The following is a 15,291-nucleotide window of genomic DNA, read 5'->3' as shown; positions in this document are numbered from 1 at the left end:
AGAGAATCTCTACTAACAACTATTCCAAACAATAACTCCAGTCAAGTAAAGACACTTCTAACATCTTATGAAATTTTGAAACCATTAGAATCTACTTTTGAAAGTACTAATAATCATGCAAAGAGAATGCCATTAAAGAATTTGATATGCCCATTTCAAGATGCTATAATGATGGAAGATGAATCTATAAGAAGTTATATTGGTGAAATGTCAGAAATTGTTTTAGGAATTCAGTCTCATGGTGAAACCAAGTAAGTTGACAAAGTCATAGAGAACATCTTGAAAAGCGTAACAACACCATTTGAGCCCATATCTTAGATTATTTAGCTAGTAATGCCCTAAACTAAGAATTTCACATAGGAAACATTGCTTGGAAGATTAGAATTGGTAGAAGCATATCTTAGACAACCTAGAAATCTAGTAAGAGTTGAAATAGCTTTTAGTGCCCTGAACATTTGACCTAATTTGACAAGGAGTGCAAGCACACATAGAGATTTTGATAGTAGCAGTAGATCTTATAAAGACAAGAACATTGAGGAAATAATAACCCCTCTTATGAGAAGAGAAAAAGATGGTAAGAAAATATTTAAATGTCAAACTTGTAATGAATTTGGTCATTATGTATCTAAATGTCCTAAAAGAGAGGAAAAGTATAATAGAAAGCTCAAATGTAATGCCCCGCCAAGGGATCCAAAGAATTTTACTAAATTTGCCAAACAATTTTTTTTTTTTTTTAAACATGAAAGATAAAACCATTCATAACATTTGCGGAAGCAATAGCAAGAATTCAAATGAAAATAAACATAACATATATACATAACAAGCTACATTCTTTAAAGATCCCTTAACGTTGTATCACATCTAAATTAACTATTCATCTAACATCCCATCCTTATGAAATAACAATGATACATCCAATGTACCTAAACAATATACAAGTGTCCTTTTGTAATTATATTTTAGTTTAGCTCAATCATCCACTGTACATATCACAGGGTATGAAAAGCTTAAAAGAATAAACATCCAAGTAAATAAAGTACATCATCATCATCTAATATTAATCCATGATGCAATAACATAAATGAAACCACATATCATACATGATACATCATCACAAAAGATATAAACATCCATCACAAAAGATAACCATATATCACAAACATAAATAACTAAGTGCATGGTTCCTCCCAACCGTAAATAGCATCATTAGACCATTGTGGGTCCTAGCCATCCCTCCGTGCGTAACATACCAAAGCACCGAAGAGATCATTGGTATTAACATAGTAGGAATGTCACTCCTAAAACATCCTACTAACATGCAAAGTAAAGCATAATAAATCATCAACTAACATATGCAAAGTAAAGCAAATCATCAATGTAAGAAACATACCAGTAAATACATCCATCATAAGGTATATTATCTATCATAATGCTCCAAGAACATAATGAAGAATAAATACCAACCAAGGATACTCCAGCCACGGTGTCTCAGACGGATCTCAAATGATAAGAGTGAAAATACACTACCACCCGATCGCGTGGAACTTAAGTGGTCCACTCCCACCGTCCTGAGGAGATAATCTCAAGTCTTAAATAGGATATCAATTCACAAAGCACAAATCTCTATAAGCCCAAGAATCCTAAAAGTATACTAACTCAAAGGTTCCATCACACAAAACCGACATCTAATTCCCAGAAGCACACAAAGACATGTAGGAAACCTACTCTGCAAGCAAGAAAGTGTCATCGCAATTATCACGTACAAGTTACTCTAGAAATTAGCTAAACTCTATGGGTCCGTACTGATCTCATGTGGCCACTAGTATCCTCTCATACTGAAGAGGCATACTATGGAATGCACGGTCACAACCATGCGTTCTTACTACTCCCATCCTAGCTTGTACAAGCACTCAAGGCATGGGCGAGAACCAAAACAATTATCTTTTTAGGTTCATTTAATCCCCATTTAGTGTGTAAATGTTATCACTTATTAACTGAAATTACAATGAGTTACCCTGGCAACCACTTAGGGCCCCGACCCCCATTGCAAGCCGCTTCCCGACACTACAAGTAGATTACCTACCCTAAACTCATGAAATCATAAATTTCAAAATCATAAAAGATAATCCATAATAAAATCATCAAATATGCATAAAAGCATCAAATATCCATAATAAGAATCATCAAATCTCCAAGATAAGAATCATCAAATCTCCATGAGCATCTAAAAAAGCATCCATAGAAAATCATGACCACAATAGTTCTCTATTGGCAACTGAAGGCATCACTGATAATCATAGGTATCAATTGGTTCTCAATAACCAAAATATATCTCAAGATAAATGGTTCTCAACAAGCAACCAAGAATATCTCAAAATCATACTGATCGAAGACTCCAAAATGGTTGAGTCAAACATGTCACAACATGACATAATCAAGAAATAAATCCATATTTCAGTCCCATCATGATGACTAGAAAATAATCCAAGGATAACTGATCGATGACTCAAAAATGATTAGCTCAAGTGTCTCATTCACATACATCTCAGCTTCACACATGAAGACTGATGAACAATAACAATCAATAAATACAAACATTTCATAGAGCATATGATCACATTACCATGGTTGGGCTTATAAAGATCGAGACCAAATAAGATCAACATGCCATCATATCTCATAACCTCTGAGCTTCTGGTAACAACCTAGGACTGGTCAACACTAGTCAACCCAAAACCCAAAACAAAAAGCATATAGAATACACGATGCAAACACATGTTTTGATTTACTAAATTCACATAGTTGAATAATGTGTAGGGGTTTCTAGTTTTCTGTTTGCAAGTATACTTCAAGTGTTTTAAGTTTCATCATTTGACCTATAAGTCAACCCAATTGTTCTCTGATAGCATTACCCTAAGAATAACTTAAGGATAAATATTCACTAAACTGATCATCATTGACCTTAATTAAATTGTTCTTTATATTTAACCATGATCCATATTCTAATTGATTAACCTTTCAACTTTTTTTAGATCATTATTCATTATATTATAAGAGGACCAATTATCATTCTTCGAATAAGAGATGATAACTTTATTAAAATGATCAATTACATCAATCAATTAACATAGGTTCATATTCTAATAGTCCTCAGTTAAATATTACTAAGTCTTCACCTTTAAATATCTAAGGTCATCATTCAAGTTATAAGAATAAGACCTATCAACTTGATATCAATATTTCTACAATCTTATTAAAAGAATTATATCAATTAAATCTTCATTACTTAGTCTAATTGTTAATTAAATCTAATTAACTCTCATTGATTGATTTAATTAATAATTACATAATCATAGCAACGTTCCAATTAATATCAGTTGACTAATAACTAACTATAATTCTGTATGATAAAAGTCAACTATAATTCAATACTCAAAAGATCATATTAATAATTCAATAATAATTATTGAAAATCTTAAATGACCATATTCGTCATCTTTCAAAGAATACCAACATTCCCTTAACAAATTCATATTATTATTAATCTTTTCAAATAAGACTCTATCGCACAACTTAATTATTAATATCATAGTTATAATATCAACTCAATGAATATCAATTGATTAAAAATCAATTATAATTCAACTCCAAAATTTATTATCTTTTACCAAACTTCAATCAATAAATAATCTGCACCAGATTAACTCTAATCAAATTTGTTGATATCTATTTAAACCATTATTTATTAATAGTTTGCTAGTCCTTACAAACATTAATAAATAATAAACTCCTCAAACTATACATACTCAATCGATAGAATCCTTTCATAAACTCATTAGTTAATATTTGGCTAACTCTTAACTCCATTAAGGTATTCAAACGTATTAACCAATAACATAATAATTCAGTCTTAATCCAATATCATTCAGAGTTTCTAAATTTAAATCAACATAATATAAATTATCATCTTACAATTATTTAATCAATATTAAAATCAACCATTAGACTCCATTTTCTAATTGTTCTAATAATATTTTGTCTATATAAACGTTGTTTGAAAGAGATCCCTATCACAAACCAATAAGACTCATTGTAGATTTTAACATGAATAATCTCCAAATTCTTAACATTATCATCTTCATTAAACAACTCTAAAATTGTGTAATATATATTAAATAGTATTCAATATACATTATAAAAACTCCACTATATAAACTATATTAAAATCTATTTTCTTTTAATTTTCTCTCATCCATTTACTTAGATTGACTAATAATTAATTACACCACTTCTACTATTAACTAATCTTAATTAAATTTGATTTAATTAGATTAGATAATAAACCATATAAAACTATTGCATATTAGTAAGTTTCTAATAAGGGAAGATTTCAATACTATCTTTAATTCATTCCATGCTTTGATATATATTATTTTTGTGAAGTTAAGCATAAAGAACTCTTGGTTATGGAAAATGGAGAAATATCTCTCTTTGAATAAAATAGTCTCGGTACGACGGTCATATCTCCCTAATGAACTGTTAGATCAGGCTGAAATTTAAATATGTTGGAGAGGGCCAAGTTGCGCCAATTCTGACTAGAGCAATCGAATAAATTCGATCCTGATAAAAATTTATGAATGACTGAGTTCAGGTCTATCCAAGGGGTAGCGACAGGTCAATTTGTGATGAATTAAGAATTTCCTATTAAAATAATTGTTCTCTAAATTTAATCATAAAAGGGTTTGTCCATACGCATCTGAAAATATAAATTGATAGAAAGATTACATCTAATCATACGAATTTTCATCTTAGAATTTTTATTTTAATTTCAAATCTTGTCTATCTAATTTCACAATATAAATTCGAACCCAAACCCGATTAAGATCTAATTATTTCTCCTTAATTGGATCTAGGATTTTTCTATTGTTTTCGTCTCATCCAAATAAAATATCTAGATTCCAATTTCAAATACAGAGAGTATTCAGACACATAAAACAGATATGATGAAGACAAGAAGAGAAAGAGTGCAAAGGGAATATGAGAATATTACGAGTGCACCTAGACACTGATGCTAATTTGCCATGCCTCAGAAGTCCATAGAAAATCTCTTCCTTCTCCATCATTCACAATTCTTCCAATAATCCAAGCCGATCAAATCTTCCAAGTGATTAGAGGTGCTAGAAGGAGCATAGAAGCAAGTAGAAAATATATGAGCATATGAATCTTCTCTCATGCATGTAAGCTTTGAAGTTTTTTTTTTTTTTTTTTTAGCTTGTAGCTCGAGGCTTCCATTAAGCTTGTAGCTTCCATTAAACTTGTAGCTTCCATTAAGCTTTTCATTTAAGCTTCTATGAATGCCTGAATATCAAGAGCTCTCAAGAAACCTTTGCAATGCTTCTTGAAACCGCTGAAAGGTGTCACCAAATAAGCATGGGTCTTTTCCAATTCTTTTTGATGAGTCATAGAATTGTAGACACCTTGTGCTTAATTGATGCACTCACCCCCGTGTTGTTGACACATGTTAATTCCCATGCAAGCTTATAACTCCAATTTACTTTTTAAATAATCTCTATTTAAATTTTATAACTTTCATTATTTTATAACTTTCATTTTAATTTTTATAACTTTTATTATTATTATTTTATTTATTACTTTATTATTATTTTATAATTATTATTAATTTTAATTTCTAGTTTTCTTTTATTTAATTTCTTTTCTCCAATAATTCACATTTAATTAATTACAATCAAAATATCAAAGATCATGATATTTTATTAATTTTCTCAAATAAATAATTTATTAATTAAATCTATTTATTAAGACTTAATTAATAGAAAATTCACCATAGACCTCCAAGATAAAATATGAAAACCCATCATAGAACAAATCATACAAAATAAATCTAAAGGATTAAAAATCATGAAATATGTCATCCGACACATTCGGTGGGTATTCAACTCAGATACTTGTCCTAATTTTCCAATTAGGAAAAATGGCTCAAAGGGTTGGGATTTGGACTTGAGAATTTATCTCCCCTCTCTTATCATTGAGATAATGTGATAGGGTACACTCATCCTGGAAATTCAGGGAAGTCGATACCCGGTACCTACAACCTGCATAAAAACCATGCATGTACAAACACAATATATACTAAACTAAACAAACAATGGTAGGAAGTGGTGCATCGTGTAGATCCCGACTAGTAGGTGACTACAACTCCCTTCCTTAACCACATCAGACACGCCATACAAAAGCAAACACGCAAGGCAAACACGCACACCATACACATGCAAGTATGGGGTAAGTATCCATAAGAAAGCACATATGATAATAAATCATCTTACTAATCATCATTAATAATTGAAAGCAATGTAATAATCATCATCAATAATTGTGAACACTAAAAATAATCATCATACATACATGAAATATAGAGTCTAAGTAATCTCATCACATAATAAACTGAATCCATAGCACAATATCTGATAATCTCAAAAGAATGTTGCTAACCAACAACATAAAACTAGTTCTAAAAGAGTTCAGCAACGATAACAAAATGTGAACTAGGGGTGGGCACTACATCAAACCTAGAAGAGATAGAGATAGAGACTATTTGTATGCAAATGAAGATGAAGAATTTGATGAAAAAGGTCAAAGTGAAAGTTTTGATGAATTAGAATTTGTGGCTATCAAGGAAGATGATCTTAATAGTGAAATTATAGAAGAAAGAGCTCTAGTTTTCCAAATGGAAAAGAAATCTAACTGGATAATTGACAATGTGTTGTTCACATCACATGACTAGTGATATGAACAAGTTTGTTAAGTTCAAGAATTGTGACGAAGGTATTGTTAAAGTTGGTAACAATGCAACCTATCATATAATACAAATTGGATCCATTACTCTTGATGATAAAAATAATAGTGATGATGTTTATTTTGTTGATGGATTGAAGCATAACTTATTGTGTGTTGGATAGTTTGTGGAGAAGGCTTATCTTTTGCAATTCACCAAGAAGACCCGCATTATCAAAGATAGAGATGGTAAGATGATTGGAACTAGCACTAGATACAAAGGTAATGCATTTCACTTGAATCCTAATAAAGTGACATGTTTGGTACCTAAAGTGGATAACAGTTGGTTGTGGCATAGAAGATTCATAACAAAAACTTTCATAATATTCTGAAAATTAGTAGCACTTTTGCAATCAAAGACTTTCTGAAGATTACAAAGCCTACTAATATTGTGTGTAAGTAATGTATTTTGGCTAAGAAGAAGAAAGCATCATTTCCTAGAAAGAAGTTCACTACCACAAAGAAGCTTGAGGTAATTCACACAGATCTGAGTGGTCCTTCTAGAATAAGATTTTTCTATGATGAAAGATATTTTGTGATTTTTGATGATGATTTCACTAGAATGATGTGGGTAACATTTCGTAAAGATAATTTTGAAGCTTGTAAGAATTTGAAGATATTTAAGAATAGAGTTGAGAATGAATATGGTGTTAAGATAAAGTGTTTGAGATTTGATAGAGGAGGAAAATTCACCTCTAGAGAGTTTAACATATTTTGTGAAGACAATGGTATCAAAAGGCAGCTATCTACACCTAGAATAGCTAAGAAAAATCTGATTGTTGAAAGAAGAAATAAATTAGTAGCAGAAGTAGAAAGAGCAATGTTGTTTGGAAATGATGTTTCTAAGACATTTTTCAAAGAATAAATCAATGCAACATTATATACTTTGAATAGAGTACAAATTGGAAATGGTATGAGAAATATGCCTTATGAACTATGGTTTGGTCATTCACCACTAGTTAAGAATTTCATAATATTTGGGAGAAAATATTACATTAAGAGAGATGATGACAGTGGTAAGTTTGATCCAAGAAGTAATGAAGTTATGTTTCTTGGTTAAAAATCAAAGCTTACAAATGTTTCAACTATAGAACTAAGACAATAGTTGAATGCACAAATGTAAGGATTGATGTGAGTCGAGTTTTTTTGCTGGTTATGGGCCAGTTTCTGACCCACTTTGCTCTGTTCATTTTACATCTGTGATTCTATGCTGAGATATCAGCATTTTTATGGGAGTTGGTAGGAAGGTTAACTTGCATATTGGGTTTAACTCGATGGAGTTATTTCCTAGTAGTTGGATGTTATTGTTTATGGGGTTTCTGCTTCACTCCATTGTGAAGTCTTCTACGAATTGTGTGAGTCGACATTGTAGAGTTTTCTCACCGGTGTTGGATTCAATTTTTGGGGTTTTGGCATCAAGTTGGATTGAAGAACAATCTTCCATCTTCAGTTTTTCAGGTGGAGGCAATTTCTTACCCTACTCTTTCACTCTGTTTACAAATGCCATGTTACTTTCCTTTTGCATAATGTAAAAGTTGTCAGATTTACATATTGTAAACTTTTACATAGGGATGAGTATATGCACTGCGTGTGATGCATAGTTCTGCATATATTCACCTTTGAATGTGGAAGTTGTGGAGAAATTTGACTAGAAGTTGCTTCATTTATGTTTATTTAGCTTCGCCTCAAACATATGTTTGCCACCAAGTTGAGATTTGTGAGAAACATATGGATGTGGCAGTGAGCATGCTGGTTGTTGTGTTATTTGCGAGAAAGTTTTGTGCTCCCTTTGTTATGAGCTTTGTGAGAACCCATACCTCTAGGTTATTTGGTAATATATATCAAAATGAGAGTGGCTTGGCCTTAGACTTGAGAATTTTTTTTTAAATGGGCACGTGTCTGCTGTCAAGGGCAGAGGCATTTTGTCAAATGGTTTATGTGAAACCATAACAATGTTAAATTATCATGTTATTTGCATAGCATTTTATGGGTGATGAAATTTTTGAAATATCTTCATGAAAGATGGTTGATATAATGTCTGAACATTGTTAGTTTGAATTCATTATGATAGTTACCTCATTTTATGATATTGATGAGTAATCCGAGGGTTTTGTCATTATTTTATTTTTTTTAAAAGTGTTGAATATGATAATATGGTTAAATTATTGAAAACAATAAATTAGTAAATAGTTGGTGATGGTTTTGGAAATGACATTTTGTCAAATGTTTTAAAATAAAACTTGTTTCGAATAGGAAACTCTGTGATAGTATAAATTTTTCCATAATTTATGATGGAGACTTGAGTTATGAATAACTGTTGTTGTGGAATTGGTAGCAAATTAACAAGACATTATTTTGAGAGCATAAATATAGGTAGTTGCTATTGTATCACCAAGATTATTATGCGAACAGCTTGTGAGCATCTCATTATTTTTGGGATTTTGCATCTTATTCATTTTTTTTGGTCATTGATGTAATGTAAGTTATATTACATATTTGTGAGTCATATTTCAAATTTAATTTAGATATTGTATTTTAAATGTTGATTGTAGATATAACTGGGTGGTATCTCATCGTTAAATAGTGGTAAAACATCAAAAGACACTTGGACATTTAGTAACATTGTAGGTTATCTTTTGTTCAGCATTGACTGCACTTGGATTTAGTAATACTTGATTTTATTATGAAGTGTTTTAATAAGCATTTACAGATTCGTTTGAATTAAAATGTATTTCTGTTCTTAGATAAAATGGAAAGTCGTATTAAGATATGAGACGAATTATGATATATGTTGGTGTGATGAAACAAGGGTATTATATGTACATTGTATTATTATCTTGGCCAATTCGGAGGTTAAGCTTAGTTTTTTATAATAGTAGTGATAAGCAGTACAGTACTGCGACTGGAAAATATCATTCAACTGATGTAGCAGTTTAGTGATATTTATGAGATTGTAATATTGTAGTATTTACTTTTGTTATTAAAATAACTTAAGTTTACTTTCAAATTGACAGTAGAAGATGAGAGTTTTAAAAGATGAAGAATGTAATATCATGAGAAAACTGACTTGTTATTAGTTACATGTGCATTCTTAGAATATTTGTTTGATGTGTATGTTAAGGATAGCTGTAGTGAATGTATATCAAGGTGGATGAATATCAATTTATTCTATTCAGTTAATTAAATTCAGTGATAATTTTAAAATGAATTGGGAGGGTTAATTATAAATAAAAGATAATTGGCCTTACCTATGACTTAAACCAGTAAGGTTAAGTATGGAGAACAAGGCAGGTCTCTATTGCGTCATTTCATGACTATTATAGAGAACCCCACTATGTGTTGTCTAAGGGCTTACCATATATAGATGTAGTATCTTAGCACCATAGTGATGACACCTCAGTATATATATGGTTCATTAACTAGTTATTCTTAGTGCGAGTTTAATTTTGCATTGTTTAGAAGGTGTTACTTCTTGCATAGTAATATTAGTATTGCACTAGGTTATGTGGTTAGATATCTACTTTAAGGTTATATATATATATATATATGTTAATTCTGACATGTATGCAGGTGGACTACGCTTTTTAACTCAGTGTGTACTGAGCCCTTTGTGTGTTGTGTTGCATGTTTGTGTTATTTTTAGATGTTGAAGTTGAATATCTAGTGTGAAGGAAGACTGTTGTAGTTACTTCATGAAAATAAATTTGATACTTGTAAATTTCATTTGTGGGACCTAGACATCTTTGAATGATATTGTTCATCAATATTGTACTGAACTCATTATGTATAGACATCTTTATGGAAATATATTTTGATGATATATTCTTTTATGTTGAGGTTTACAATTCTGAGAATGATTCAATCTTTGTACTTGATCTTGCAATTTGATGATTAAATTGAAAAAAAAATTCCATGGTTCTTTATGTTTTTTCATAGCTTAGTTTTATTTTTTGTTTGTAGTGTGTTACATTTGGTATCAGAGCAAAGGTTAGATTAACCAGGACTCTTGGGTTTTAGGGTTTTTCTCATTTTCGATGTGTTATTAACAGTTAATTGTTTTAGGTTGTTATCATGCCTCCCATCACTAGAGGAACTCAAGGTCGCGGTATTCCTAAAGATAACCTTGCTGGCAGAGGCAGAGGTAGAGGCAAGGGCTATGGTAGAGGTCCTAGGCACCAAGGAAATGTTGGGGATGATCAGTTTGATCAGAATGCTGGGGTTGGAAACAATCAAGATAACCAGGCAGATCAAGCTATGGTACTCCAATAGATATTGGAACGTCTCGATAATATGGATACTAATAACCAAATTCCTGGTGGGGGTGCAAATGTGTGGGTACCTCTTGTGCAGGGTATTAACCTTCCTGTAGAGGATGATCCAGTGGCTAGAGCTCAGCTCAAGGATCTTTCCAAGGTAAAAGGGCCATTATTTTATTGTACGAAACAAGGTACAGCAGCAGAGGCTTGGCTATTGAATATTGAGCAGTGCTTTATCTTACACCGTTACTTGAGTAACGTGAAAGTAAGATGGACGGTTATGCATTTGAGGGGATTTAGTTCTTTGTCGTGGGAATAGGAGTTGGAGAAGCTGGGTATTGATATCTCTCTAGTTACTTGGGAGCTCTTTGTAGAGCGATTCAAGGAGAGATTTATGTCAGAATATTGGTGACAGGCCCGTGCAGAGGAGTTCTTTCAGATTATGCAGTCTGGCTCTATAGTGGAAGCTTATGAACGTAGGTTCTATGAGCTTAAGAAGTTTTTTGGCTAGGCAGAAAATGATAAAGCCATGATACAACATTTCATCAGGGGGCTTATGCCCAAGATTGGGGAGGAAGTGAGAACTTTTAGACCTATGTCTATGTAGGAAGTTTTGGAGAAAGCAAAGCTGATTGAGATGAAGTCTAGCTATCATGGGACTTCATACAAAACTAGTATGGATCTACCTACCCTGAATGTCAATAAGAATCAAAAGCCTCCTCAGAATAGTTCAAAATCAAGATTTTCTGTTGGGAAATTCAAGAAGAGAAAGTTTGGTAAGAACTCCAAGGGTTCAGAACGGCCTAAACCATCTCAACCACCTCAAAGTGTGCAAAGTAATAACCCATCTCCTAACCTTTCTGGTCAGAATATGGGATTTCAAAAATCTGTTGAGCGTTATCATTATGGTCAGATAGGTCATTACCAGTCTCAGTGCCCTAATTGGGACAAACTGAAGGTTGGACCTAAGCATCATGTTTTTGCTACCCTAGATCAGAAGCAAGTAGAACATCAGAACACAGTTATTGAAGCTCAGGGTAATACTCAAGGTATGAAAGTATCTATTTTATTTGACTCTAGAGCTACAGATTCCTTTATTTCTTCTACTTTAGTTGCTTATAGTGGAATTCCTGTGGTTAAGGCAAGGAATAGATGGCAAGTGGAGTTAGTGTCAGGTTGTAGGGTGAATGCTGATATAGTTGCTCCTGACTGTAAGATTCAAATGAAACCTTTTACTACTTCAGCGAACCTTAGGGTTATACCTTTAGGATCATATGACATAGTTTTGGGAATGGATTGGTTAGAACAACATCAAGCTATTTTGGATTGCAAGGATAAGATAATCACTTGTTTGGATAATGTTGGATTAGCTAGAGTTATTGCTGGAATCAAGAGACCCAACTCCTTGCGGACAATTTCTACCAAGCAATTGGCAAGGTGTGCTCGAAAAGGCTGCAGTTTGTTTGCCATAGTGGTAAATGACTTAGATGATTCCATGGATAAAGGTTCTTCTCGTGATCATCCAGTCTTACAAAGATTTTTGGATGTTTTTGTTGAAGAAATTTTGGGAATACCTCCGAGAAGAGAAATTGATTTTCGGATCGATTTAGTACTAGGAACGAAACCAATTTCCAAGACTCCTTACAGGATGACAGCTCAAGAGCTAGTTGAACTTAAATTTTAGTTGGAGGAGCTTTCGGAGAAAGGTTTGATTCGTCCTAGTGTATCACCTTGGGGTGCTCCGGTAATCTTTGTCAAGAAGAAAGACGACTCCTTGAGACTTTGTATAGACTACAAACAGTTAAACAAGGTCACTGTTAAGAATAGGTATCCTTTGCCTAGAATTGATGACTTGTTTGATCAAGTCAAGGGTTCCCGAGTCTTTTTGAAGATTGATTTGAAATCTGAATATCATCAACTTAGAATCCAGGAAGCAGATATTCATAAGATAACTTTTCGCACTAGGTATGGGCACTACGAATTCATGCTAGTACCATTTGGGTTAACTAATGCACCTTCTATTTTTATGAGCCTTATGAATAGTGTGCTTAGAACTTTCCTTGATAAGTTCGTAGTGGTTTTTCTGGATGATATTTTGGTATATTCTTGCTTTGCAGAGGAGCATGATCAACATTTAGAGAAAGTTTTGGAGTGCCTTCATAGGAACAAACTGTTTGCCAATCCTTTGAAGTGTGAATTATTCAAGTCTAAGAATTTTTACTTAGGTCATATCATTTCTGGGAATGGAATTTCTATAGATCCATCCAAAATTCAGGCTATTGTAGAGTGGCCAGCACCTGCGAATGTGTTCAAGGTCCATAGTTTCATGGGCTTAGCAAGCTATTACCGCAGATTTGTGTCAAACTTTTCTAGAATAGCACATCCTATCATGTCTCTTCAGAGAAATGCAAAGAGATTTGTCTGGACAGAGGAGTGTGAGGTAGCATTTCAGAAACTTAATGAATGTTTGACCAGTGCACCCGTTCTGGCAGTCCTTAATTCAGCTAAGGAGTTTGTGGTTTTCACTAATGCATCTTTGGATGGCATAGGGTTAGTGTTGATGTAGGAAGGATGTGTTATAGCTTATGAGTCCAAAAAGCTTAAGATTCATGAGGTGAATTACCCTACTCATGATCTCAAACTTGCAGCGATCATGCAAGCTTTGACCAACTGGCGGCATTTTTTTTTGGGACAATGATTTGAGTTACATTCTAATCACCGAAGCCTTCAGTATCTTTTCACACAACCAGACCTCAATGCTAGGCAGAAAAGATGGATGGAGTTCTTGTGTGAATATGACTTTGGGATTAGTTATGTGCAAGGCAAGGAGAATGTTGTTGCTGATGCACTTAGCAGAAGGTGACATGAATTATCTTCTTTGATCCTAATAGTGGATCTTAAGGATAAGATTTTACAGCACCTTTCCTCAGACCATTGGTTTCAGGATGTTAAGGCAGTTATCGATAGTGGCAGCATCTTGGAAGGGCATTTTGAGGGGTATTTAGTAAATACTAAGGATTTACTACTTTTTAGAGGAAGTGTGTACATTCCTGATTCGGGTGATCTGAGAAATCTGGTTATGTTTGAGGCCCACAAAGCACCATATTCAGCTCACCCGGGTGTCAAAAAAATGCATGCTGACCTTAAGAAGCATTATTATTGGCTTCGAATGAAGAGAGACATAGCATATTTTGTGGCTCGATGCTTGGAGTGTCAGTGGGTTAAGGCTAAACATCAGTACCCTGCGGGACTATTGCAACCACACAATATTCCAGAATGGAAATGGGACACCATTTCTATAGATTTTATTACTAGATTGCCTATTACAGCTTGTAGGCATGACACTATTATGGTGGTAGTGGACCGTTTGTCTAAGGTTGCCCACTTTATCCCAGTTAGATCATCCTATAATGCAGCAATGGTTGCCAAGATTTTTATGGAACAGGTAGTTAAGTTACATGGTATTCCTAAAAAGATTATTTCTGATAGGGATCTAGTGTAATATCCTCCCCTGATTTGAACTTTGACTTGTAGAAATTTAACTTAAGGAATATTGTCAAACACTTTGTATGCAAACTCATAAAGCTGATTTCCTCAATAAATTGCTTTCCAATGAGTAGATTTACGATCAACTATGAAGTGACATTAAAATGCATAATACACATCATAACATTTTCAGAGACACTTGTCACACATTCAACAGTATATGAAAATTCTGGAAACTCTTTCAATCTGCTAATAAAGGGTGATTTTTAAATGTAGATGTGCACTTACAGCTACCTTAAAGGCCGCAACAACTATTCAGACTTGTATTCAACAATTATTATGCAAAGTATCAAAATTTGACAGAAGAAACCTAGAATTAGTTGCCGTAGATTTTGCAGATGTAGTCGGCAGCCCTCCAAACTTCTAATCAGCCAGAAAAACAAGTAAACTTGATACCAACACTGTTCATTCCATACTGTAGCAAAATACTATTCATGCCGACTGTAGCAAAATACTGTTCATGCGGCACTATAGCAATAACTAACTTCAGATCTACACCTCCAACCCTTGTAAATTTCTTTATGCGAATGCCCCAAATGAAACCCATTGTGTTTCCTGAAGTGAAAACACCCTTGATCCTCTTGACTGTGTCTTCCAACAGTGAAGAGAATGCTAGCAAAGAGGGATTCCGTCCTCC

The sequence above is a fragment of the Cupressus sempervirens genome, chromosome 3 (genome assembly GCF_028749045.1).
Source record: "Cupressus sempervirens isolate cs-2001-9-10 chromosome 3, ASM2874904v1, whole genome shotgun sequence".
Lineage (NCBI taxonomy): Eukaryota > Viridiplantae > Streptophyta > Pinopsida > Cupressales > Cupressaceae > Cupressus > Cupressus sempervirens.
The sequence above is the reverse complement of the archived record's forward strand: the minus strand, read 5'-3'. Positions refer to the sequence as shown.